Raw genomic sequence first — 25,789 nt, forward strand, 5'->3', positions numbered from 1 at the left:
TCCCGGGGTCAGACACACCGTCCCGTCACACACTCCCGGGGTCAGACGCAGGGTGAGGCTCCCTCCGCACCGTCCCGTCACACACTCCCGGGGCAGGCACAGAGTGAAGCTCCCTCCACACTGTCCCATCACACACTCCCGGGGTCAGACACACCGTCCCGTCACACACTCCCGGGGTCAGACACACCGTCCCGTCACACACTCCCGGGGTCAGACACACCGACCCGTCACACACTCCCGGGGTCAGACACACCGTCCCGTCACACACTCCCGGGGTCAGACGCAGGGTGAGGCTCCCTCCGCACCGTCCCGTCACACACTCCCGGGGTCAGACACACCGTCCCGTCACACACTCCCGGGGTCAGACACACCGTCCCGTCACACACTCCCGGGGTCAGACACACCGTCCCGTCACACACTCCCGGGGTCAGACACACCGTCCCGTCACACACTCCCGGGGTCAGACACACCGTCCCGTCACACACTCCCGGGGTCAGACGCAGGGTGAGGCTCCCTCCGCACCGTCCCGTCACACACTCCCGGGGCAGGCACAGAGTGAAGCTCCCTCCACACTGTCCCATCACACACTCCCGGGGTCAGACACACCGTCCCGTCACACACTCCCGGGGTCAGACACACCGTCCCGTCACACACTCCCGGGGTCAGACACACCGTCCCGGCACACACTCCCGGGGTCAGACACACCGTCCCGTCACACACTCCCGGGGTCAGACGCAGGGTGAGGCTCCCTCCGCACCGTCCCGTCACACACTCCCGGGGTCAGACACACCGTCCCGTCACACACTCCCGGGGTCAGACACACCGTCCCGTCACACACTCCCGGGGTCAGACACACCGTCCCGTCACACACTCCCGGGGTCAGACACACCGTCCCGTCACACACTCCCGGGGTCAGACACACCGTCCCGTCACACACTCCCGGGGTCAGACACACCGTCCCGTCACACACTCCCGGGGCAGGCACACCGTCCCGTCACACACTCCCGGGGTCAGACACACCGTCCCGTCACACACTCCCGGGGCAGGCACACCGTCCCGTCACACACTCCCGGGGCAGGCACACCGTCCCGTCACACACTCCCGGGGTCAGGCACACCGTCCCGTCACACACTCCCGGGGTCAGACACACCGTCCCGTCACACACTCCCGGGGTCAGACACACCGTCCCGTCACACACTTCCGGGGTCAGACACAGGGTGAGGCTCCCTCCGCACCGTCCCGTCACACACTCCCGGGGCAGGCACAGAGTGAAGCTCCCTCCACACTGTCCCATCACACACTCCCGGGGTCAGACACACCGTCCCGTCACACACTCCCGGGGTCAGACACAGGGTGAAGCTCCCTCCGCACTGTCCCATCACACACTCCTGGGGTCAGACAGAGGGTGAAGCTCCCTCCACACCGTCCCATCACACACTCCCGGGGTCAGACACAGAGTGAAGCTCCCTCCACACCGTCCCATCACACACTCCCGGGGTCAGACACAGTGAAGCTCCCTCTACACCATCCCATCACACACTCCTGGGGTTCAGACACAGTGAAGCTCCCTCTACACCGGCCCGCCACTGATTCCTGTCATGTTTTTCTGTCGGAAGCCCTTAGCTTGATCAACTTGTGTTAGGCGATAACGATTCCACATGACAGCCTGTTGAATCCCAGCAGAAGATCAGAAAGTTTTGCTGTTGACTCACAGTGGTGATGCAGATCTGCTGATCCGGGAGTGTGGCAGCTCCAGGCTAGTGCTGCGAGACTTCACTACTCTCCTGCACAGCCTGCGCGTGTGTATGGCAGTGTGATTATTAATTCAATTATTTTATTTAACGCTAAAGGTTTTCTAATTATATAACAGATTGAATAAATCTATTGCATTAAGGCTGTGTTATAAGCCATTGAAATCTGGTTAAGCTGCATTAAAAGTAGTCTTCGATATATTTGTCACACTTGCTATCTGAAACAAATCAGTTTGTGGTTAATTAGTGCAGCGGACAGTGTGTAACACACAGACAGAGCCAAGCTCCAGTTTACCTGTGAGAGGAAACACCTTGTCAGCCACACACCTGTCACAGGACACAGAATACAGAACAGTACAGCACAGGAACAGGCCCTTCGGCCCACAATGTCTCTGATGAACATGATGCCGAATTAAACTAATATCTCTTCTGCCTGCACGTGATCCATCTCCCTCCAATTCCCTGCACATTCATCTGTCTATACAACAGCCTCTTAAACACCACTCCGGTATCTGCCTTCATCTCCACTGACAGCCCGTTCCAGGCACCCACCACCCTCCGTGTAAAAAACCTGCCCCACACATCTCCCTTAAACTTCCCCCCTCACCTTAAACCTGTGTCCTCTGGTCTTTGACATTTCTACCCTGGAGAAAAGACTCTGGCTGTCCACACTTACTCTGTTTTATAAACCTCTCTCAGGTCTCCTCTCAGCCTCCGACACTCCAGAGAGAACATCCCAAGTTTGTCCAACATAACTCACACTCTCTAATCCAGGCAGCATCCTGGTGAACCTCTAATGCACCCTCTCCACAGTCTCCACACCCTCCTTGTAACGGGGCGACCAGAACTGCGCACAGTGCTCCAAGTGCGGCCTGACCAAAGTTTTACACAGCTGCAGCGTGACTCAATGCCCTGACCGATGGCAAGCGTACCGTACACCTCCTTCACAACCCATTCTACTTGTGTGGCCACTTTCAGGGAGACTTCCCCGACCGGTCCTGGCTTCAGCTTTTCCCAAGGAAACACGCAGCATAGAATCAGGCCGTTTGGCTCAACCCACAGGCACCCACCTCCTGACATGTTTTATCCTCTGATGGAAAGCGGGTGCTGCTGTCAGGGCCAGTATTTATGATGAGATGGTGGTGATGTGCCTGCTGGAGCCACCTCTGGTCAAGGTGCTCCAACAGGTGGCTGGGGGAAGAGCTCTGGGATTCAGACAGTGAAGGACAGGAAGGTGTGAATGCTGCTTTCCCTACCGCCTGTCCGTGGTAGTGGGGCTGATGGATCTGGAAGGTTCTGCCGCCTGTCCGTGGTAGTGGGGCTGATGGATCTGGAAGGTTCTGCCGCCTGTCCGTGGTAGTGGGGCTGATGGATCTGGAAGGTTCTGCCGCCTGTCCGTGGTAGTGGGGCTGATGGATCTGGAAGGTTCTGCCGCCTGTCCGTGGTAGTGGGGCTGATGGATCTGGAAGGTTCTGCCGCCTGTCCGTGGTAGTGGGGCTGATGGATCTGGAAGGTTCTGCCGCCTGTCCGTGGTAGTGGGGCTGATGGATCTGGGAGGTTCGGCCAGGGGAACCTGCTCATTCCTGTGCATTGTGTAACGGGCACACACTACACCCCCGGCAGTGGAGGGAAGGTGGTGAACGAGTCGCTCATCAAGCAGTCTGCTTTGCCTTGTTGTTGTCAAGTTTGATGAGAGCTGATGGTACTGCACATCCAGAGATGTGCAGAGCATCCCATCACGGTGCTGATGTGTGTCTTGTAGACGGTTTTGGGGTGTCAAGAGGCGAGTCACCTGCTGCAGGATGCCTACCTTTTAACCTGCGGTTGTAGCCACGTGGGTGGTCCATTCATGTTTCTGGTCAGTGGTGACCCCCAGTTGCAGGTGACATGGCCTCGATAATGCTATTGAATGTCAAGGGTAAGTGGTGGAGAAGGTCACTGCCTGGGATCTTCTGGTTCAAATGTGAGAAAAATACAACAAACTGGATGAGTGAGGGATTGTTTTCAATGGGGGCTTGGTGGTTGGCATGGACTCAATGGGCCAAAGGTCCTGTTTCCTCGCAATGTGACTCTATCAATGTTACTTGCCACATCAGCCTGCGCCTGAACGGTGCCTCGGTCTTTAATAAAAACAGAAAATGTTGGGAACACTCAGCAAGTCAGGCAGCATCTGTAGAAGGCGAGACTGAGATGACAATTCCAATCCAAGACCCTTTGCCCGAACTGGGAAAGAGGTCCTGAACCATGAATTCTGTTTGTCCTTCCACAGATGCTGCCTGGTCTGAAGAGGCTTTTCCGGACTCCCTGTTTTAGTTTTGGATTTGCAGGGTGTGTGGGGTTTGAGGTTTGAGGGTGGTGCGACACGTAGGCTTGGCCTACCTCATCTCCTGTAGAGGTGTGAATGGATGTTTTCATGGTGTGAGATTGAAAGGTGTTGGTGTTCAGTGCCCGTGTACACGTTTCACTGAAAGTTAACATGCAGGTGTAACAAGTAATTAGAGAGGTAAGTGGTATGTTGGCCTTTAATGCAGGAGGATTGGAGCAATGTCTTGCTCTAATTATCCAGAGCCCTGGTGTGTGAGCATCTGCAATGTCGCACAGACTGCTCTCCTGGCCTAAGGAACTAGCATTGTCACAGCACAGAAACAAGCCCTTTGGCACTTCAGCCCGACGCTGTTGATCTATGGTCACCCGGTGCGGCGCGGGGTGGGTCGCATGGAGGATCTCCTGGTGGGTCTTCTGCTGGGCCTGGCCAAGCTGGCCGTCCACGGGACCCAGCGACAGACAGCCGAAGGTTCCAGCCGGTCCGCCTGCCTGCCCATCTTCCGTGCTTATGTGCGTGCGCGGGTGTCCTTGGAGAGGGAGCACATGGTCTCCGCGGGCACCCTGGTTGAGTTCCACACTCGGTGGGCCCCTCAGGGGATCGCGTGTGTCATGGACAGTACAAACGCGATTCTTATCTGAAGTGTTGTGTGTTGCGTTAGCGGGTGTAGTGTTGCGTGTGTTTCATGGTATTAGTTTGCATTATCTACTGTAGTTCTGTAGCTACTTAGTTTGTTTCTTCTCTTCTGCATTAGGTGTGGAGTATTGACACTGGGTCTCCTTTTCTGTAGAGCTTTTAGTTAATAAACGTTTATATAAAAAACAAGCCCTTTGGCCAATTGTCCCCACCGACCACCAGCACCAATCCCATTTTGTTCTTCCCGCAACTGCCCCCAGATTCTACCCCTCACCTACACACTGGGGGCAATCTACAGTGGCCAACACACTGACCATCGCTCACAGTCACAGAGAGGACATGCAACCATACGAGGTGTGAGCGAGGGAGCACAGTGAAGGTTCAGCAGGTTGCTGCCTGAGGCGGTGGGACTGTCCTATGATAGGGGCTGGAGAACCCAAGGGGCGAGGGAGGCTCAGTTTCCCAGTAGATTCAAAACAGATCAATAGGTTTCTGAATCTTAAGGAACCCTGGCGGTGGAGTCAATGCTGAGGTAAACAGTCATTGATGATGTTACTGAACAGCCTTCTGTTGCTCTGTTCTGCACCATCAGTAACACAGCAAAACATCCCAGTGTTGGGAACTTGACGCGGAGGGACAGGATGAAGGTTTAGACTTGACCAAAAGCTCCACTAAAGAGATTTGAAGGTTCATCTTAAAAGAGGAGAGGGGAAGGTTCAGGGAGAAATCCCACCGCTCGGGGCCCAGGCAGCCAAAGGGACGGCTGCCGGTGGGGGAAATGTTGTGGTCAAGAGCCCGGAATCGGAGGAGTGCGGAGAGTTTCGTGTTAGTACAGATCTTTCTGCACTACCTGAGTTTGCACCACGATACATTATCCTGTTGTCCTATGCTCGTCACTGCACTTGCTGTATTTAGTATCACCGTCTACACTGCTCACACCGCGAGCTCCACGCCAGCCAGGAATATCATTGCACCTTGGTGTATGTGGCAATAAACTAATCGAGATATGGATCTGAGTCTGGGAGTGGGCATCAGATGGAGCCTGGTGCTCAGTGGCCACCCCCAATTGCCCCCTGCTGGCCTGCTGAGACGCGTTAGGGGGCAGTTCAGAGTCAACCAGATGAGTGGGTCTGGATTCAGGTGTAGACCAGAGCTGGTCAGATGGCAGAGTTCCTCTCCTTGGTGAGCCAGCTGCAGTTTGACCGGAGTCCGGGAGTTTTAGGGTCACCGTCACTGAGTCTTGCGTTTTCAAGCTCCAGGTTATTTGAGTAACTGGACTGAAATTTCCCCAAGTGTCAGGAAGGGATTTGATCTCACGTTCCTGGCACTTCAGTCCAAACACAAGATGTCAGTCCAATACGTGGTGCATCTCCCCGTGGGTTAGAGGGTTGGAGGAGGTGACAGAGGAGGGATCTGCACACCAGGTGAGACGATGTTCAGCTGGGGGCTGGTGTGATTGGCCAATGTGGAGTGAGGGGTGGGTGTCGCAGTGGGACCCCAGACAGCTCAAGTGTTTGGAGAGAACAAGAGCTCTGGGAGAGCACTGGCAGGAATTTCCCCGTCTGGGTGGGGCTTTCAGGAGGAATACCGTTGTGCAATGTGCCGGACTGGAAGCACCTGGTTCAGCGTTGAGTCCAACAGTTGTGAGCACAATCAGCTTCACTGCTGGGCAGGGAGAGCTGAGGGCTGCCGGCGAGACCGTGTGTGATGGGGGCTGCACACAGTGGTTGCAGTAACTGGAGGAGACGCCCCTCCAGTGGTCCTGGATGGTGGAGCGATGCAGGGTCGCAGAGTTTTCATCAACACACTCGCAGACTCCGTGGGTGTTCACAGTAACATGTGTTGTGGGGGGACCTGGTGTGGGATCCACTGTGCTGTGATGACGAACGGGAGCAGGGTGCCACATCGGGTAGTGCTGCTGCCTCACTGATCTGGGACCCAGGTTCGATCCTGACCCCGGGTGTGGAGTTTGCACGTTCTCCCCGTGACCGCGGGGGCTCTCTCCCACATCCCCAACACAGGGCAATTGACCCCTGGTGTTGGTGAGTGACCAAGGGTAATTGATGGGCATGTGTGATAGGGAATGGGGAACAGGCAACCTCGGACAGTGGGGTGGGACTGTTGGGATCGCTCTGCCAGGAGATGGCACAGATCCAATGGGCCAAATGGCCTCCTTCTGGTAACAGAAGGAAGGAAATTTCCTGAAGCAGCATCTAGTGTTCCTGCCCGTCCCACCGTGAAAATCCCCAGAGCCCTGACTGCCCCATCCCACCTCCCCACCTCCCATCTCCCCAAACCTTCCCATCCCCCCATCCCTCCCACCTCCATCCCCACCCATCTCTCAACCCCTCCCACCTACCCACCCCTCCACCTCCCCATCCCTCCACCTCCATCCCCTCCCACCTACCCACCCCTCCCACCTCTCAACCCCTCCACCTCCTCACCCCTACAACCTCCCTCCCACCACCACCCCCTCCATCCGCTGGGAATCGGACACCCCGCCACCCTCAGTCATACACTGGGATGTCACCAATCACTGCCCTGCCCTCCAGCACTGGGTGTGAGCCACCCACATCAACACCGAACGCCGGGCCTGGGCTCTGGCGCAGACATTCCCGGGAACGTGGTAGGTCCTGGCACCGTGCCCACTGCCCAAGCCTGGGCCTCCAGGAATAATCCAAACTGCGGCTCCAAACCTCCCGCCTCGAGATGGCTGAGCTTGTATCGACGGGCTGGAGCCATCTGCTGCTTTGTCTCTCCGTCCCTGAGGGGGACTGAAGACCGTTCGACAGCTGCTGACAGAGGTGCCCAAACCTGCCGACAGAGATGCCCAAACCTGCCGACAGAGGATCCCAAACCTGCCGACAGAGGATCCCAAACCTGCCGACAGAGACGCCCAAACCTGCCGACAGAGGCGCCCAAACCTGCCGACAGAGGATCCCAAACCTGCCGACAGAGGCGCCCAAACCTGCCGACAGAGGATCCCAAACCTGCCGACAGAGGCGCCCAAACCTGCCGACAGAGGATCCCAAACCTGCCGACAGAGGCGCCCAAACCTGCCGACAGAGGATCCCAAACCTGCCGACAGAGGCGCCCAAACCTGCCGACAGAGACGCCCAAACCTGCCGACAGAGGCGCCCAAACCTGCCGACAGAGGATCCCAAACCTGCCGACAGAGGATCCCAAACCTGCCGACAGAGGATCCCAAACCTGCCGACTCCGCTGTTAGTGTCCTTCCTTCTGTTGGGTTCGTGTTCCCGGCTCCCTCAGGACCAGCGCAGGGGATTTTAATGAATTATGTAGCTGGACGCTTGGCCACCATTGACTCTGGACGTGGTCCTGCAGGGGTGGCTCCTTTTGGCTGCTGTCGGTGTGTCCCTGCAGCAACACCCCTCACCTCCACAACCCCGCGACCCCTCCAGCCTGAGGATGGGGCCTTCAGACAGACCGGCGCACAGCCCCCGGTGAAGATCCCGTGGTATACAGGGGAGGGTGGTCTGTGATTCCCTCCCCCTCACTGCTCGCCCTCTGGTCAGCCACTGGGGAATGCAGCACGTGCCATAGGACCAGTGATCCAATGTCATTCACTCATCCTGCATGGCAAAGATGAACACTCATAAATGCTTTATAGATTTGACAAGAAATATTTTGCTTGGAACAACACAGATATTAAAAGCAGATTGTTTTTGCAGCGGCTGGGCTCACAGCATTTAATAATTCATTCTATGGCTGATTCTAAATTAAAAACATACAAACCACATTGGTGTTTGAGGGACAGAGAGAGAGAAGTGGTCGCTTGACAAGCTTGTGATGGCCCGCAGGCAGAGACAGATGGTCCTCTTGTCCCAGGAGGGAGGGTCTGTCCCGGTGAGGGGGGATCTGTCCCGGTGAGGGTGGTCCTGTCCCGGTGAGGGAGGGTCCTGTCCCGGTGAGGGGGGACCCTGTGAGGGGGGATCTGTCCTGGTCAGGGAGGTCCTGTCCCAGTGAGGGAGGGTCTGTCCCGGTGGGGGGTGGGGGGGGGGGTCTGTCCCAGTGAGGGGGGGATCCTGTCCCGGTGAATGGGGTCCCTGTGAGGGGGGATCTGTCCCGGTGAGGGAGGGTCCCGTCCCGGTGACAGGGGTCCCTGTGAGGGTGGTCTGTCCCAGTGAGGGAGGATGTCTGTCCCAGTGACAGGGGAGGGTCCCGTCCCAGTGAGGGGGGATCTGTCCCAGTGACAGGGGAGGGTCCCATCCCAGTGACAGGGGAGGGTCCCGTCCCAGTGAGGGGGGATCTGTCCCAGTGACAGGGGAGGGTCCCGTCCCAGTGAGGGGGGATCTGTCCCAGTGACAGGGGAGGGTCCCGTCCCAGTGACAGGGGAGGGTCCCGTCCCAGTGAGGGGGGATCTGTCCCAGTGAGGGTGTTAACACTGTCCCATCCAACTGGCTCCACATTCACCAGGCACCCCCACAAGGGAGCAGTCACGTGGGCTAAGTTGGCAGTAGCTGACTGCCAAGGAGCTCATCGGTTCAGAGGCACAGGCTGAGTCCTGTGTCTGTGATGGAATATGTGTGGCCTGTCAGTGCTGTGATGGGACTGGAGTGATTGAGGTGAGCACGTGATATGTTTCTGACCGATCCCCCTCCAGTCTTGGTTACACCGGCACTTCCCCTGGCAAGCTGAGGTATTGATCAGAACTGAAGAACAGAATCCATTAGTGGTTCAGTGAAGTGTTGCAGTTTGTACAGTGAGCACGTGATCCAAGACTCATCAGATCAGGTTTCTTGAGGAAAGGGAACCCTTAGAGGTGACCTATCGAGGTGTTTAAGATGAGGGATGAGATGTGCTGGGAGATGTGGACAGATGTAAGATCCAAAACCACCCATAAATCCAGTTGCCGGCTCTCCTTCACAGACAAAAAGCCTCATGTTTCTGCAGTGACTTTAGAACTTCTTCCTCAATCGAGCAGAGTTGCCTCACAGTTAGAACGTACGTCCTGAAGAGCAGCCACTGTCAAACCGAGACCAGTCGGAGCACAGGCGGCTTCCAGAGACAACGGTGACCAGATCATCCGTTCCACACGTGTTGGTTTAGGGATAAATGTTAACAGGGAAAATAGCTCTGCTGTTCTCCAGGGCAGTACTGTGGAATCATCACTGAGGTGGACCTGGCCTTAGCTTAACCTCTGCCCGGATATCCATCAGCTACAGAAATGGCAGATGGAGGTGTGAGGTGTTGCACTTTGGTAGGTCAAATATAAGAGGAAAGTACACAGTTAGTGGCAGGACACTTCCCAGCACCGATGTACGGCGGGATCTCGCGATCCAAGTCCATAGCTTCCTGAACACAGGTAGATGGCACACTCGCCGTCATTGATTGGGGATTGAACATGGAATTTGGGAAATCACGTTGCAGGTGTATAAACCTCTTGGGTCGGGAACACTTGGATTAGTGTGTGCAGTTCTGGTTTCCCCATGACAGGAGGGGTGTGGAGGCTTTGGAGAAGGTGCAGGAGAGGTTCACCAGGACGCTGCCTGGATTAGAGGGTATGATCTACGAGGAGAGGTCGGACAGACTTGAGTTGTTTTCTCTGGAGTGGCAGAGCATCTTGTCCAGTGTGGAGAAGTGTATAAAGCGGCGGAGGTACTTCTGCAGCTCAGTGACCGTGCAGTGACCCCACGGGAGCCTGTCCCACTTCTGCAGGTTAATCATAGTTTGGTTCTGCCAGGGGTTCCGTGCCCCTGGTGTTCGGGTGTCTCGGAGATCAGTCCCACTTTCAGTAATTCAGACAGTGTCAAACGTCAGGGTGGAGTTTACTGTCACACACACGTCCACGTGTGCACGGGTGCCATGGAACACCTGTGCAGCATCACAGGCATATCGCGTCAGACCGCAGCATTCCTGGTGTACGTGATGGCTGGTGAGTAACCACACTGCCCCCGCACACAGCCAGGAACGTTCAGTCCGGGATGGATTTATCGGTGAATGCCGTCTCTGTAATCCCATCACCCACAGGATTCAATCTCCAGCAGCTGACAAACGACACAATCGTGTCTGGGATCAGAGCACAGGCTGAGCCGCTTGTCATTAACTGCTGCTGCCCCGTTAGTCACTTCTTTCCAAACTGGACCATCTTCAGCAGGTGGCCTAGGCTGGCCCAGAGGCCGGAGTGGCAGTAACAGCCCAACTACAGCCCAGCTACAGCCCAACTACAACCCAGCTATACAGCCCAGCTACAGCCCCAGCTACAGGCCAACTACAGCCCAGCTACAGCCCCAGTCGGTACCTCGGGGACCGTACCCCGGGGAGAGTTGGCACCTCAGGTCTGTACCCCGGGGAGGGTCGGTACCTCGGGGACTGTACCCCAGAGAGATTCAGTACCCTGGGGACCGTATCCCGGGGACCATACCCCGGGGAGAGTCGGTACCTCAGGGACTGTACCCCAGGGAGACCTGACAGCACTGGATGAAGAAATGATATAGAAAAGAAATATCAAACGCAAACATTGGGGTTTAGCTGGAAGTGTGGACCTCCCTCTGTGTTCTTGGTCGCTCAGTTAACAGACGAACAGAGTTTGACACCAGCCAGTGAAGGATGCAGTAAGTTTGAAAAGACATCATAAACTAGAAGGGGAAGTATCTGCCTTAACAGTGAAACAGGCTGAGAAACTCCAGCACCTGTCTCTCCAGACCTGCTGAGACTTGCAGCAGAGGTTACTGCCCCAGTTGGCCTTGGTGCCTGAGGTGACTGAGAGCGCGGGTCCCTGCACTGCTGCCGGTTGGCAATGTGGGCATTCGGGCTGTGAGCTGACGTCAACAAGCTGATTGGTAACACCACCGCGAGAGGTTGTTGTTTAGGAGCAGAGACTATATGAGGGACTTTCCTGGTCCCAGGATTGAAAGGGTTAATGTATGAGGAGCATTTGATGGCTCTGGGCCTGTACTCACTGGAGTTTAGAAGGATTGAGGGGGGGGGGGTGGTGGAGGGGGATCTCATTGAAACCTACTGGATACTGAAAGGCCTGGATAGAGCGGACATGGAGAGGATGTTTCCGTCAGTGGGAGAGTCCAGGATCTGAGGGCACAGCCTCAGGATAAAGGGACGTCCCTTTAGGACAGAGATGAGGAGGAATTTCTTCAGTTCAGAGGACCAGGGAGAGAATAATTGGTGATAGTGTAAGGCGTCTGTGTTCATTCGATTCTTCCCTTCTCAAGTCTCGGTCTCAGCGTGGCAGGGTGATGTCAGTTGATGCCCCAAGTGACGTTCCATCAGTATGCAGGCGCAGACAGATGTGTGGACCCCTGCTGTACTGAGCCCGCTCTCAGCTGGGCTCAGTGCCTTCAGGAACAACTGGGTCTCGGAAGATAACTGAATTAAAATTCACTCAAACAGTTAGTTGTGATCTTATTTAGATTTCCCTTCCCTAATCCATTGAGGAAGGTGTCAAACGCGAGATCGAGATGCCAAGTAATCTTATTTACTTCACACTTTGATCTGTGAAGGCACCATTATCACAGGGAGCGGCAGACTCGGGAGTTCACCTCAATCAGCCCGGGACTGGAGAAGTTCCTGTCTCAGTGGGGAGGTTTGCTACACTGAGCTTGGGAAGGAGTGATTAACATTTCAAAAATACTTTAAAAATTGAATTTTTAAGCCAAGTGCTAAAGTTGAAAAGCTGGTGTTCTGCAAATTGTTGCCAGGGTTGAGAGCAGTCTGCCCGAGACGAGACTGTGCGTCACCAACAGCCAGACCTAACCTACAGGTGCATCCATTGGCTGACAGTCTCAGTACACACGAGCGTAGGGACCGTGGGATGGAATGAGGGTCGCCCTCTGAACCTTGCAAGTCACTTCCCCCAGTGAAGCCCCTCCCATAGCCCACAGACACTCTCCCCCCTCACCAACTCTCCCTCTACCCACTGAATCCACCCCCCCCCCACAACCCACGGACACTCTCCTCCCTCACCGACTCTCCCCACCCACTGAATCCCCTCCCACAGCTCACGGACACTCTCCCCCATCACTGACTCTCCCCCCACCCACTGAACCCCCTCCCACAGCCCACGGACACTCTCCGCCACCATCGACTGCGCCACCCCCCCCCCCCCCCCCCAAATCCTTCCCACAGTCAAGGGTACTTTCTCTGTCACAGACACTACCTGCAGTCCCCGGACACTCTCCTCCTAACACGCACTCCTCTTCCCATGGAATTCCATGCACACTCTAACCTATGCCGGATTATCCCCACCCATTGAATCTTCTTGCAGCTCCATTCAAAGACTCTTCCCGCCCATTGAATCTCCTTCCACGGCTCACTCAGTCCTATCCTGAGGGAAAGTTCTGCTGAGAATAATCCCTGACCTGCAAACATTGACAAGTATCTTGCCCCTTCCTTCCCCACAACCTCCAGGTGCTCTCAACCTCCAGGTGCTTCACAACCTCTCAACCTCCCAGAGGCTTCACAACCTCTCAACCTCCCAGGGGCTTCACAACCTCTCAACCTCCCAGGGGCTTCACAACCTCCCTGGTGCTTCCTTCCCCACCACCTCCAGGTGCTCTCCCCATCCCACAGGAGGACTTCACCATCTCCACTGAACTCTCAGTCTCTCACACAAGAGTTGGCCAGCTCGCGCTTGGCATCACTTGGGACTTAACTTTCATCTGATGCTGCACTTTTGTTTGTCAAACGTGTTGAAGGTCAGCAACTGGATTTCCTACAATGCCCAGCACCGTCGGCTGGAGATCCTTTGGTTTCCTCGGAAAGGTTCACTCAGCAACAGAATAAACAAATCCATCTCTCCACTGAGATGGTTCAGCGTTACCGAGAGCCAGTGTAATCGGCAGGTTAATTCCAGTTCAAAGGACACCTTCAGATCCAGCTCCCAACCTCTCCATGTCTGTGCAGTAGGAAGAGTGAGACTGTAGGTATTAGCTGCCTCTGTGGGCTGCCTTCACTGCGGCAAAGTGAGCTCCAATGTTGTTAATTAAATTGTGAAGTGCATAAAGATATGTTTCAGTGCAAGAAATTAAACCTTAACATCATTTATTGAATGTTGCAGGAATAATTACACTACAAAGAGCAGAAACAGTTTAGGGAGATGCCTCTCTTTAACAATCCCCTGGAATGTAAAACATCAGATTTTACTTTAATAAGTTTCCATAATCCTTCTGAGTGCCTGAAGCCTCATTAATATTTCCAGGAGGAGAGTGTTCAGCTGGTCACCAATTGGAACACTGCAGACCATCACACCCTCCCAGTGCAAGGACAGCACGGATAGCTACGTGGAATCCAAGAGCCGTACAGAATGGAAACAGGCCATTCGGCCCAACCCATCCCTGCTGACTAGCAGGCACTCTTCCAGCACTTGGTCCACAGCAACCCAGCTTCAACCATTCCCTCGGGCAGTGCATTGCAGGTAGTCACCACTCTCTGGGTGAAGATATAGGGTGAAGCTCGCTCCACACTGCCCTTCACACACTCCTAGGCCAGGGACACCACAGGTCGGATATGGTGCAGGGTAAGGTTTCTACACAGGGAGCGGTGGGTGTCTGGAAGGGGCTGCCAGGGGTGGTGGTGCAAGCAGATGCAATAGTGGTGTTTAAGGCACATTTAGACAGGCAGCTGGGCAGGCTGGGAATGGAGGGATATGGATCATGAGCAAGAAAATGGGATTAGTTTAATTTGGCATCCTGGTCAGCACAGACATGGTGGGCCGAAGGGCCTGTTCCCGTGCTGTACTGTTCTGTGTTCTATGTTCTAACACTGCCCCTTTGATCACTCCCAGGGTAAGTACAGCACAGTTATACATAGAATGAAACTCCCTCCACACTGTCCTGTCACACACTCCGAGGGCACGGGCTAGACACAGAAGTGAAGGTCCTTCTACACTGTCCCATCACACACTCCCTGGGCACAGGTTAGACACAAGGTGTAGCTCCCTCCACACTGTCCCGTCACACACTCCCGGGGTTAGACCCAGAGTGAAGCTTCCCCTGCAATACCCCTCCAGCCGGGACCAGTTCAAGGGCAGGAAGGGACCTGTAGGTGACAGAATGGTGGATTGAAGAGGGCTGGCTCCAGTGTTGCAGTGAGCACGTTCACCAGTGTGCTCAGGGAGGGTTTGAACCAAAGTGATGAAAGCAGTAATGTGCACACTGCACTGGTGTGAAGGAAGTCGTCGCACAGCACTGGTTAGAACACCAGGGGGACACCAAGCAAGTTGACATTGTGCGGGGAACTGGTGGAAAAGATTGCGAGTTGCAAGTACAAGTTGGTGCATTGAGTTACAGTAATTGAACAAGTGAGGCTGTAACAGTAAGATCAACACAAACTGCGGACTTTGAAAATCTAAACAAAAACATAAAATGCTGGAGACACTTAGCGGGTCAGGACATCTGTGGGAAGTGAAACAGAGGTAACGTTTCAGGTCGAAGTCTCTCCGTCAAAACTCCAGGACCCGGGTGTCAGAAGATGGAGGAGGTGGTGACGTGGTGTAATCGAGGAGTGTGTTGTCATGCCCGAGACCAAGGGTCCTTGGGAGGTCGTGCAGAATCCATCTGGTCAGAGATAAGAACAAGAGGGGCCACCCTGAGTGTTTCATTGGCCGCCACCAGACCCCCTCACCCAGGTACTGGGTACAGAACTCACCTACAGGGAGGGGTCAGTGACACTCAGACCACACTGGAGACCACTCCATCAACCCAGGGTCAGTACTGAGGAGCGGAGTGCTTACATGTTCTGTTCAACACCGTGGACAGGCTGTGGGGGAGAAATGTCTCGTCTTCATTGTTTGGAGCACACAGTCAGACCCCTCACATCCTCTCAATTCCAGGCAGGGTAACCCGCCCAGTTGGGGATTCACAGCTCCAGTCCGGGGTGTGGATGCTGGAACTTCTCCAGCAGGTGTGACTCCTTCCCGTGTTGAGAAGTTCTCAACCAAACACAAGCAGAGACTGCTCCACGTACCGCAGATACTGCACTGCACTGTCAGTCTGTGCTTCTTGTGTGAAGCCAGCACCTGGCTCAGAGGGACGGGGCGATGGTGAGGGGACAGGCAGGAGATTCTGCGGCCACAGAAGAGACCTCAGGATGGTGCATTGCCTCCCAGGTACCAGGGGCCAGGACGTCTCTGCAGAAAGTTCTGGAGGGGGAGGGCGAACACGTTGGGACAAGTGACATCGGCAGAACAAGAGACGAGGTCCTGCAGAATGAGTACAGGGAGTTAGGTAAGAAATTAGAATGCAGGACCTCGAGGGCCGTGGTCTCTGAATCACTCCCGAGGCCAGGTGCTGGTGAGTCCAGGAATAGGACAGGCTGGATGAATCCGTGGCTGAGTAGCTGGGGCAGGGGGCAGGAATTCAGGGTCTTGGATCATTGGGATCTCTTCTGGGGTAGAGGCGACCTGTACAAGAGGGAGGGGTTGCACTTGAACCAGAGGGGGATCATATATTCACGGGGAAATTTGCTTTTGCCACCAGGGAGGGTGTAAACGAGATTGGCGGGGGGGTGGGACTCGAGAGAGCAAAGTCAGTGAGAAGTCAGGGGTACGTGCAGCAACCAAAGAACGTAAGCCCAGCAATCGGGCCGGCCGTGTTCACAGTGACAGGGCAGAGAGGACCACTGCTGTAAACTGCATCCATTTCAATGCATGTAGCTTAACAGGTAAGGCGGATGAACTGAGGGCGTGGATTGGCTCTCGGGATTGGGATATTGTGGCCATAACACAAACGTGGCTGAGAGAAGGGCAGGACTGGCAGCTCAATGTTCCGGGACACCGGTGCTTTAGGTGTGGCAGGGGAACGGGTAAGAGTGGAGGGCGTGTTGCCTTTCTGATAAGGGAGGGCATAACAGCAGTGCCTAGAGAGGAGATTCTTGAGGGATCATCTAACGAGGCCATTTGGGTAGAACTTAGAAATAAGAAGGGGATGGTCACCTCGGTAGGGCGATATTATAGTCAGCGGGAACTTGAGGAGCAGATGTGTTGCGGAATTGCAGGTAGTTGTGAGAACAGTAGGGTAGTGCCAGTGGGAGATTTCAATTTTCCCAGGATCGAATGGGCCACCCAGAGCACATAGGGCCTGGATGGGGAGGAATTTATGTGGTGCGTCCGAGACAGTTTCCTCCTGCAATATATAGATGAATCTACTCGGGAAGGAGCAATACTGGACCTCCTCCTAGGGAACGAGGCGGACCAAGTAACTGAAGTAGGGAACAACATTTGCCATCCTCCAGTCCTCTGGTCCCACTCCTGTGGCCAGAGAGGACACAAAGATCATCATCAACGCCCCAGCAATCTCTTCTTTCGCTTCCTGTAGTAACCTGGGGTATATCCCATCCAGCCTCAGGGACTTATCCATCCTAATGTTTTTCAGAAGTTCCAACACTAACTCTTACTTAACCTCAACATGCTCCAGCACATTAGCCTGTTCTACATTGACCTCACATTCATCAAAGTCCCTCTCCCTGGCGAACACTGAAGCAAAGCATTCATTAAGGACCTCCCCTACCTCCTCCACCTTCAGGCACACATTTCCCCCTTTATCCCTGAGCGGTCCTACCCTCACGCTAGGCATCTTCCTGTTCTTCACATATGAGTAGAATGCCTTGGGGTTTTCCTTAATCCTACTTGCCAAGGCCTTCTCCATGTCCCCTTCTAGCTCTCCTACTTAAGCTCCTTCCTGGCTACCTTATAATTCTCAGTGGCCCTGCCTGATTTTTGCTTCCTAAACCTTAAGTATGCTTCTTTCTTTCTCTTGACTAAATGTTCAACCTCTCTTGTCATCCATGGTTCCTTCACCCTGCCATCCTTTCCCAGTCCCAGTGAGACAAACCTATCCAGAACCCCATGCAAGTAGTTCCTAAACAGCCTCCACATTTCTTCTGTGCATTTCGCTGAGAACATCTGTTCCCAATTTACACTCCCAACTTCCTGCCTAATACCAGCATGATTAGCCCTTCCCCATTAAAAACTTTCCCATATCGTCTGCTCCTATCCTTGTCCATGGCTATCTAAAGGTCAGAAAGTTGTGGTCACTATCTCTGAAATGCTCGCCCACCGAGAGGTCTGTCACCTGACCAGGTTCATTGCCTAGTACTAGATCCAGTATGGCCTCTCCTCTAGTCGGCCTGTCCACGTACTGTGTCAGGAATCCTTCCTGGACACACCTAACAAATTCAAATTGTTGAATTAAACAGTGTCTGCCAATGATCTGCCCACTTGATAATGACCCAATGAATTTGTATGGCAGCCTTTTTTTTGTACAAAATGTTTATTCGGTAAAAACACTACAAAAAACAACCAACAGCAAATACACTATGCCTTGTACAGAAAGAAACAACCCAGCCAAAACCAATACCCGCACAACACTACGCCCACTACCGCAACACACAATACTTCATACCAAAATCGCATCAGTCTCGTCCACGACACACGCGATCCCCTGAGGGGCCCACCGAGCGCAGAACTCGGCCAGGGCACCCGAGGAGACTGCGTGCTCCCTCTCTAAACACACCCGCGCGCGCACGTAAGCACGGAAGACGGGCAGGCAGGCCGACCAGCCGGAACCCTCGGCCGCCCGCCGCCGCGTCCCGTGGATGGCCAGCTTGGCCAGGCCCAGCAGAAGACCCACCAAGAGATTCCTCGCGCGACCCTCCCTCAGTACCGCGCTTTTTTTTAATATAAACATTTATTCGCTAAAAGCACTACAAAAAGACAACCAGTGTCAATACACTACATCTAATCCAGAAAAGAAGAAACTAAGCAACGACATACTACAGTAGAGAATGCAGACTAATACTAACGAAACACACACGCAACACTACACACGTTAACGCAACACGCAACACCAAATAAGAATCGCGTTTGTACCATCCACGACACACGCGATCCCCTGAGGGGCCCACCGAGCACAGAACTCAGCTAGGGTGCCCGCGGAAGCGTGCACGTAAGCGCTGAAGACGGGCAGGCAGGCAGACCTGCCGGTACCTGTATGGCAGCCTTCATGCAGTCAGACATCCCAAGGCGGTGCGCAGGAATGCTAAGGGCCAACACAAAAAGGTAAAGATGATTGGTCAGTTACTGAAAGTTTGCCAAAAGTACAGGCTCTGAGGAGCATCTTGGAGGAGGAGGGAGAGCAGAGCATTACAGGGAGGCAATTCGAGAGCTCAGGACCCAGGCAGCAAGGACACAGCAAAGATGGGAAGGTGATGGTGGTCAGGAGGTGCCCAACAGGGCGGAACTGGAGGATGCAGGGTCATCAAGTTGTACAAAGGTCCTTTGGTCCATCAAGTCCGTGCTAACCACTCACCCCAAATTGCCCTGGTGAGTGGGTTGTGGGGCTGGAGGCTGTGCCTCAGATGGAGGGTGTACCAACCACGGACACGTTGAGTGTGTGAGTGAGGGAGCCCCAAACAGATGGAGACAGCAAAGGAGGAAACTTGGATCAAGGCTTTCACCTCCATCCTTCTGCTTCTTCAGACTCTCCACATCCGCTGTATCTCCACAGCTGGAGACGTGGTAACGGGGTAAATGGGGAAAGGGAAACCTCTCAGGAACTCTCCCCTCCTCCCAACATTCATCCTCAGGAAGACACCTTCACAGGAGTTCTCCTTCCGAGACGGTTCCCCATCTGTGCCCCGAGAATGTTTCCAGTCTCCTGAGTTTCAGTCGGGTGAACAGTCTCTGGTGTGAACCTGATCCGATCTCTGCTGTAAACCCACCCAGATAACTCATTTATCTTCCTCTGCGCAGCTACTCAATGACTTGTCAAAGAACTCGATGAGTTAGTTAACACGGCCTTCCTCTCACATTGAGATTGACTCTCTTTAATCTGCTTATCCTTTTCCAAGTGCACTATAGATCCACTTGATAATGGATGGAGATTGTTTTCCGCTGTTGTTGTGACACTCAAAGCCTCCCGATTCTGGGTGTGTCTACAGCTTCCCACACTCCCTGAACATTCTCTGCTCACCGCTGCTATTCCCTGCTCCCTGCAGTTCTCCCTCCATTCCCATAACCAACACTGATCCCACTCCATTCAGTTTCACTTTCAATACTTTTTTGTGTGTCTGTGTGTGTGAGTGTGTGTGTGTGAGTGTGTGTGTGTCTGTTTGTATGTGTGATGTGTGTGTGCATCTGTGTCTGTGTGAAATTGTGCGTGTGTGTGTGTGCATCTGCGTCTGTGTATCTGTGTGTGTTGTGTATGTGTCTGTCTGCGTGTCTGTGTGTGTGATGTGTGTGTGTCTGTGTGTGTGTGCAGTGTCTCTGTGTCTATGTGTGTAAGTGTTTATATGCGCATCTGTGTCTGTGTGTGATGTGTGTGTGATGTGTGTGCATTTGTGTCTCTGTGTGTCTATGTGAGTGTGTGCATGTGTGTGTGAGTGTGCATGTGTGTGTGTGCGTGTGTGTGTGTGTGTGTGTGTGTGCGTGTGAGTGTATGTGAGACCTCCATTTTCACCCCTCCTCACAGCCCCAGAAGTTGTACCTCTGTACCCTGACATACTACAGCGTCAGACGCTAATGGTCATTCAATGCGGGTGACTAGGGAGGGGTTTGGCTCATGGGGGCACTTATTGGGACTTGCCCTCTTCTCGTCACTACCATCAGGGAGGAGGTACAGGAGCCTGAAGACCCACACCCAACGATTCAGGAACAGCTTCTTCCCCTCCACCATCAGATTTCTGAACGGTCCAGAACCCGTGAACCATTCCTTTTTTGCACTGTTTATTTATTTTTGGATTTTATGGTAATCTTATGTCTTGCACTGTACAGCTGCCGCAGAACAACACATTTCACGTCATGTGTCAGCGATAATGAATCTGACTGTGATTGTGAATGAAGTTAAACTATGCACATTCACTGTCACTTGGTGCATTTCTTTCTCCCCGTGACAAGCCCCCCCCCCCTCCACAACACGCTGCACACACGGGAGATGGCAGGGGCTGGAATGGGCCGAATGGCCTGCTTCTGCTCCCTTGTCTTGTGGGCTTGTGATCTTGTGAATCTGGAGCAACAAAGTCTGCTGCAGGAACGCAGCAGGTCGAGCAGCATCTGTGGGGGAAATGGACAGTCGAGGTTTTGGGTTGAGAACTTCAACTGGACCCAATAAAGGGTCTCGACCTGAAACGTCAACCATGCGTCTCCCTCCACAGCTGCTGCCTGACCCTCCAGCGTGTGTTTCCTGCTACCTCTCACCCTCTCCTCTCTGCCGTCCTTCAGATACATCCGGCTGCGTCCCCACACAACTCCCCTTCTGATATTCCCGGAACAGTGACCGCTTTCAGGTTTTCAACAACTCTTTTTTGCTCTATCGCCATGGCAACTGATCCATTTTCTGTGTCATGAATCACTGTTGTAATTGTCACAGGTGCTGGGGGGTGAATTTATCAGAGGCCTGTGCAGAATGTCGCTCTCGGTGCCTGTCTGAAACTCCACGGCACTTGAATTCACCAAAGTATCTCCGAGTGTCTGCTGGTGGCCTCGGTCACCGAAGGCTTGACCTGCTGGACAGTGAAGCCGTGTGTCCCTGTGTCTCGGGGTGGGTGCACTCTGCTGTACTCCTCACCAGGGTCCAAGTTGAGGTCCCTGCTCTGAGTCTGATGTTGCACCTTCACCTGGAGCTGTTCGAAGGGAGCAGGTTCTATGTCTCCGCATCAGGAGGTAGCTGGCACCTGAGACAGGTGAGGGGCTGGCGGGAATGTGAAGGGAGGTAGAAGTCCCCAGACCGCAGTTTGTCACAAGCTGGGCCTTGAGTCGGAGAGGTCAGAGGTGAAGTCGTCACCCTCGAGCTCATCAGCGTACACGGCATGCAGTAACATTGAATTGCACTAAATTGGACTGGGGTTTTGTTCGAATCGTGTTCTTCCTTGTAAAGATTGTGTATAATTTAGGTTTTCTTGTGAATGCTGCTTATCTGATGCTGTGTGCCTGTGATGCTGCTGCAAGCAAGTCTTTCATTGCACCTGTGCACACATGGACTTTACATATGACAATAACACAACTTAATACCAGTTCCCTGTCATGTCCTGAAGATTTCTATCAAATCAGCTCCCAACACTCCTCCAGGAACTACAACCCGAGCTTGTACAGACCCTGAAGGTAACAAATCTTCCCCAGGGTATGGCCAAATATATGTGTGTGTGTGTGTGTGTGTGTGTGTGTGTGTGTGTGTGTGTGTGTGTGTGTGTGTGTGTGTGTGTGTGTGTGTGTGTGTGTGTGTGTGTGGTGTGTGTGTGTGTGTGTGAGCGAGTGAGTGTTTCCAGAGGTGGTGTTAGGAGCACAGAACATCCCACAAACAACCTGCTCTCCGGTCCCGTTGAACACCACTGACAATTCACCTGGGAGCAGGGACGGAGGGTCTGCAGGAGGGAGGAGCCGGAGCAGTCACTGTCCGGATACGCTGTGCCTGGCCTCACTCTGCCAAGCTCCTGAGCACGTCGGCACCTGCCGGCATCTCCTAGCAACAGTCTCACCTTCAGGAAGAGTATGAAGAGCGAGGAGATGTGGGAAGGCAGGCAGAGCTGCGTAATACCGCCGGGGGGTTTGGCTGACAGGGTGAAAGGTCGATCACCAAGCGCAGTCAGACCAGGAACAGAAGTGTGACCACAGTGGGTGCGAGCTCCTGGCTGCAGGGACGTGTGCCGTCGGTTCACTGGGACGCGATCAGGACTCCGCGGGATGTTCCGAGGAAGGAGCACACAGGCTCGGGATCCAGTCCCTGGAGGAGGGTTGGGGGCTGATTTGATAGAAATCTTCAGGACTTGGCGGGGAGCTGTTATCAGGTCAAGTCGAGTTCATTGTCTTGTGCACGGGTACAGTGAAAATCTTCACAGGCACGTAGGTACAGACGACACAGAACAGACGTTATACATAAATCGTACAAGAGGGTGAAGGAAAAAAAGACGACAAAACAAAATGTTCGTGCAAAAGAAATCACAATCAGAAAGAAGTCCACGGCAGTGCGAGAGGTGGTCCGTAGTGTTCCGTTGCTGAGGGAGGGTTAGGGTTGTGCAGATCAGTTCAAGGACCTGATAGTTGAAGGGAAGTAGCTGTTCCTGAACCCGGTGGTGTGGGACTTCAGGCTTCTGTACCTCCTGCCCGATCTGATGGTTGGGGAGAGGCTCTGACACCGGAGCAACAGTCTGTCACCAGGGGCAGACCAGTTGTCAATACAGGGCAGTGGAGACTTGGAACTCTCTGCAATACATTTGCAGGTAGCCCAGGGGTACAAGGCTTAGTGCGGGAGAGTGGAACTGAGATGAAAGATCAGCAGGAACGCAGTGAATGGTGGAGTGGACTGAGAACAAACGGGGCTGCTCCCACTTCTGACATCCCTGTGCTTCCCAACTGCCAGTTGATGTTGGACCATCGGCTAATCTACAGTGAAGGGGTTTTTGTTCTGGAGGAGAGGGTGTGAGGACACAGGTCAGTCACTTATCCTGTGCCACAGATGTTCCACCTCCCACCTCAGATGTGTCGATGTGTTGGTTTGTTTCTCTGGTGCTTTGACCTTTGAAAGTGAGACTGCCCCGGTTTGAGCGGTGCTGACTGCTGGGTCCTGACTCCCCAAGCTGCCACAACCTTGCCCGGCTGAGAGTTAGAGGGCCAGCGGGATGTCGGAGACCTGGTTTGCAGAGAGTCGGGCGAGGGAGACCAGCCAGGAGAGTCCTGGACAGTCACGTCTCAGGCGTACATGTGTGGTCGAGCGTTCAACAGCCGGTGGGCTGGGAGGGACGGGGAGGAGTGATGTTGAGGGTCTCGGAGTGGGAGCCAGGGATGAATCAGTGTGGGACAGAGGGGAGGGGCAGGGAGGTGGGTCACAGCTCGGAGGAGACAGATTTGCGGCGATCAATGTGTCCGGTGTCTGTCCTGCAGCCGGGCTCCATTGGATGGGAGGTTCTGCAGCAGCTGAGACATGCGGTGCCAGCTAATTATCACCAGGGCAACCTGAAGTAATCAGTGTCACCGGTTAATTGTTGAAGTGATGAGGGGAGAGGGGCTGTGGCGCCACAGGATGGGGTGAGTGTGGGACAGAGAGCTCTGCTCACTGACAGAGTGCAGGATCAGAGACGCACTGATGCCCCGTGAATCAGAGGGTGCCTGCACTCTGCCCCCTTCCCAAAGAACAGCTGGAGCCTTCCCCTGAGGGTCCGGTCGCTGTAGAGTAGGGTGACCCAGGAGTTATACTGGACAAATAACACAGGCTTCAATCGGTGACCACAGGAAACGACTTCAAGTCCCACTGTGACAAGTTAACTAACCAAGAATTCAGGCTGTGTGCCAGTGATGGTGTCTGGGCATCCTCGGTGTTGACTCAAGCTCCAGGAGGACTCAAGACAAGAGCACAAATAGATGAAGGTAACCCCTGCTAAATGCCACCCACTGCCTTCCCTCAGCGTGCTTGGAACATCTTGCAACATTTAGGGAAGTCAGACCAGGGTAGGTCGGGCCCTGGGGAGTGTTGTGGAAAACAGGGACCAAGGAGTACAAGTCCACAGTTCCCTGAAAGTGGCGTCTCAGGTAGACAGGTTGGTGAAGCAGTGTTTGGCATGCTGGCCATCGGTCAGGGCACTGAGGACAGGAGTTGTGATGTCGTGTTGAAGTCATACAAGACGTGGGTGAGACAGCGTTGGGAATATTGTGGACGATTGTGGTCACCTTGTTGTAGGAAAGATGTCACTAAGTTGGAAAGAGAGCAAAGAAAATTGACGAGGATGTTGCCAGGACTCGAGGGCCTGAGTTATAGGGAGAGGTTGGCCAGGCTGGGTCTTTCCTCCTTGGGGTGCAGGAGAATGAGGGCCGATCTTACAGAGGTGTGTAAAACCACAGTGGGCATTGACAGGGTGAAAGCACACAGTCCTTTTCCCAGAGACACAAGGGGCAGCCCGCTGCCAACGCGGCAACATCTGGTGCCCCGAGTTTCCTGGGTGTTCAGGGGTCATCACCCATCCCAGCAGGCCTTGAGGGAGGTGAGTGACTGAGCCCCTCTTGTGAGGCTGGAGGGGGGGTTTCCAGGACTTTGCCCCAGCGAAGGGATATTTCCGTGGAGACAGGGTGTGGCTGGATGGATGGGGCTCTGTTGTCCTTGGTGGGAGAGGTGGCGGGTTTGGGAGGTGTTGCCATGGTACCCTGGCTGAGCAGAGTGCATCTTGTAGCTGGTGCACTCTGCAGGCTGTGAGGTGTTGGGAGAGGACACTCACCACATGTTACCCAGCCTCTAACCTCTTCGTCATAGAATCAGACAGCACAGACACAGGCCCTTCAGCCCATCTCCTCCTTGCCGACCCTGTCCCTATCCATGCTGACTTCATTTGTCCACATTAGGTCGGTCTCCCTCTGCTCCCTCCCCATCCAAGTACCTGTCTCCACCACTTTCTCTGGCAGCTCGTTCTAGATACTCACCACCTCTGTGTGAAGAAGTGGCCCCTCAGGTCCCTTTTAAATCTTCCCCCCACCCCCCCCACCTTAAACCTCTGCACCTTGGAGTGGACGTCTCCAGGGGAGGTGAGGGAGGAGGCGGCTGCCCCTTGGAGTGGATGTCTCCAGAGGAGGAGACGGACTGACACTGAAAACACTCTGGATCTTCGGGCAGCACTGGTGACACAGTGAGACGTGTCTGACGTCTGCGACTGATGGGATCAGATGTGATTATTTGACTGTAGGCCGATGTAAAGCAAACTGTGAGGAGGTTTATTCTCAGCTCGAGGGAGATGAGGGGCTTTGGGGGCTTCGCTGTGCATCATCTCTCTGGCCTTTCTCCCACAGAGCAGTCCCTGCCTACTCCTCTGTGGGCTCTTACTCTGCACCTATGGTACAACATGTACTGAATCTCAGCGCAGGGATGGGTCTCTCAGCCTGCGCTTCCTCCCTCGCCAAATGTCACAGTCTGCACTGTCTCCCTGCTCCGGGATCGGTCCTTGGGCTGCCTGCACGGCCCTGTTGTTGTTGTCAGCTGTCTCCATGGCTGCCCTTCGCATCCTCCACACACAGTGTTCTGTCTCTGTGATACCCCCCCCACAGATCTCTCTCTCTCTCACACACACCGTCCCTGTGTCCTGTTTCCACCCCCCCAGATCTCTCTCTCCCTCCCTCTCTCTCTATCTCTCT

General features: G+C 54.2%; 1 protein-coding gene across 12 annotated transcripts in view; it reads left to right on the plus strand.

Moving 5' to 3' along the window:
• lingo1a (leucine rich repeat and Ig domain containing 1a) overlaps positions 1-25,789 on the plus strand; it is a 369,834-nt gene that overhangs the window by 267,450 nt on the left and 76,595 nt on the right. Inside the window, exon 4 of one of the 12 annotated variants that reach the window (XR_007958478.1) lies at positions 13,886-13,978. The exons of 10 other annotated variants lie outside the window; for them this stretch is intronic. The gene's annotated coding sequence lies outside the window, so the exon portion shown is untranslated. Of the gene's footprint in view, positions 1-13,885; positions 14,102-25,789 lie in introns of those variants that run through there. One more of the 12 variants, XM_052042522.1, reaches the window with a different exon arrangement.

The sequence above is a fragment of the Pristis pectinata genome, chromosome 32 (assembly GCF_009764475.1).
Source record: "Pristis pectinata isolate sPriPec2 chromosome 32, sPriPec2.1.pri, whole genome shotgun sequence".
Lineage (NCBI taxonomy): Eukaryota > Metazoa > Chordata > Chondrichthyes > Rhinopristiformes > Pristidae > Pristis > Pristis pectinata.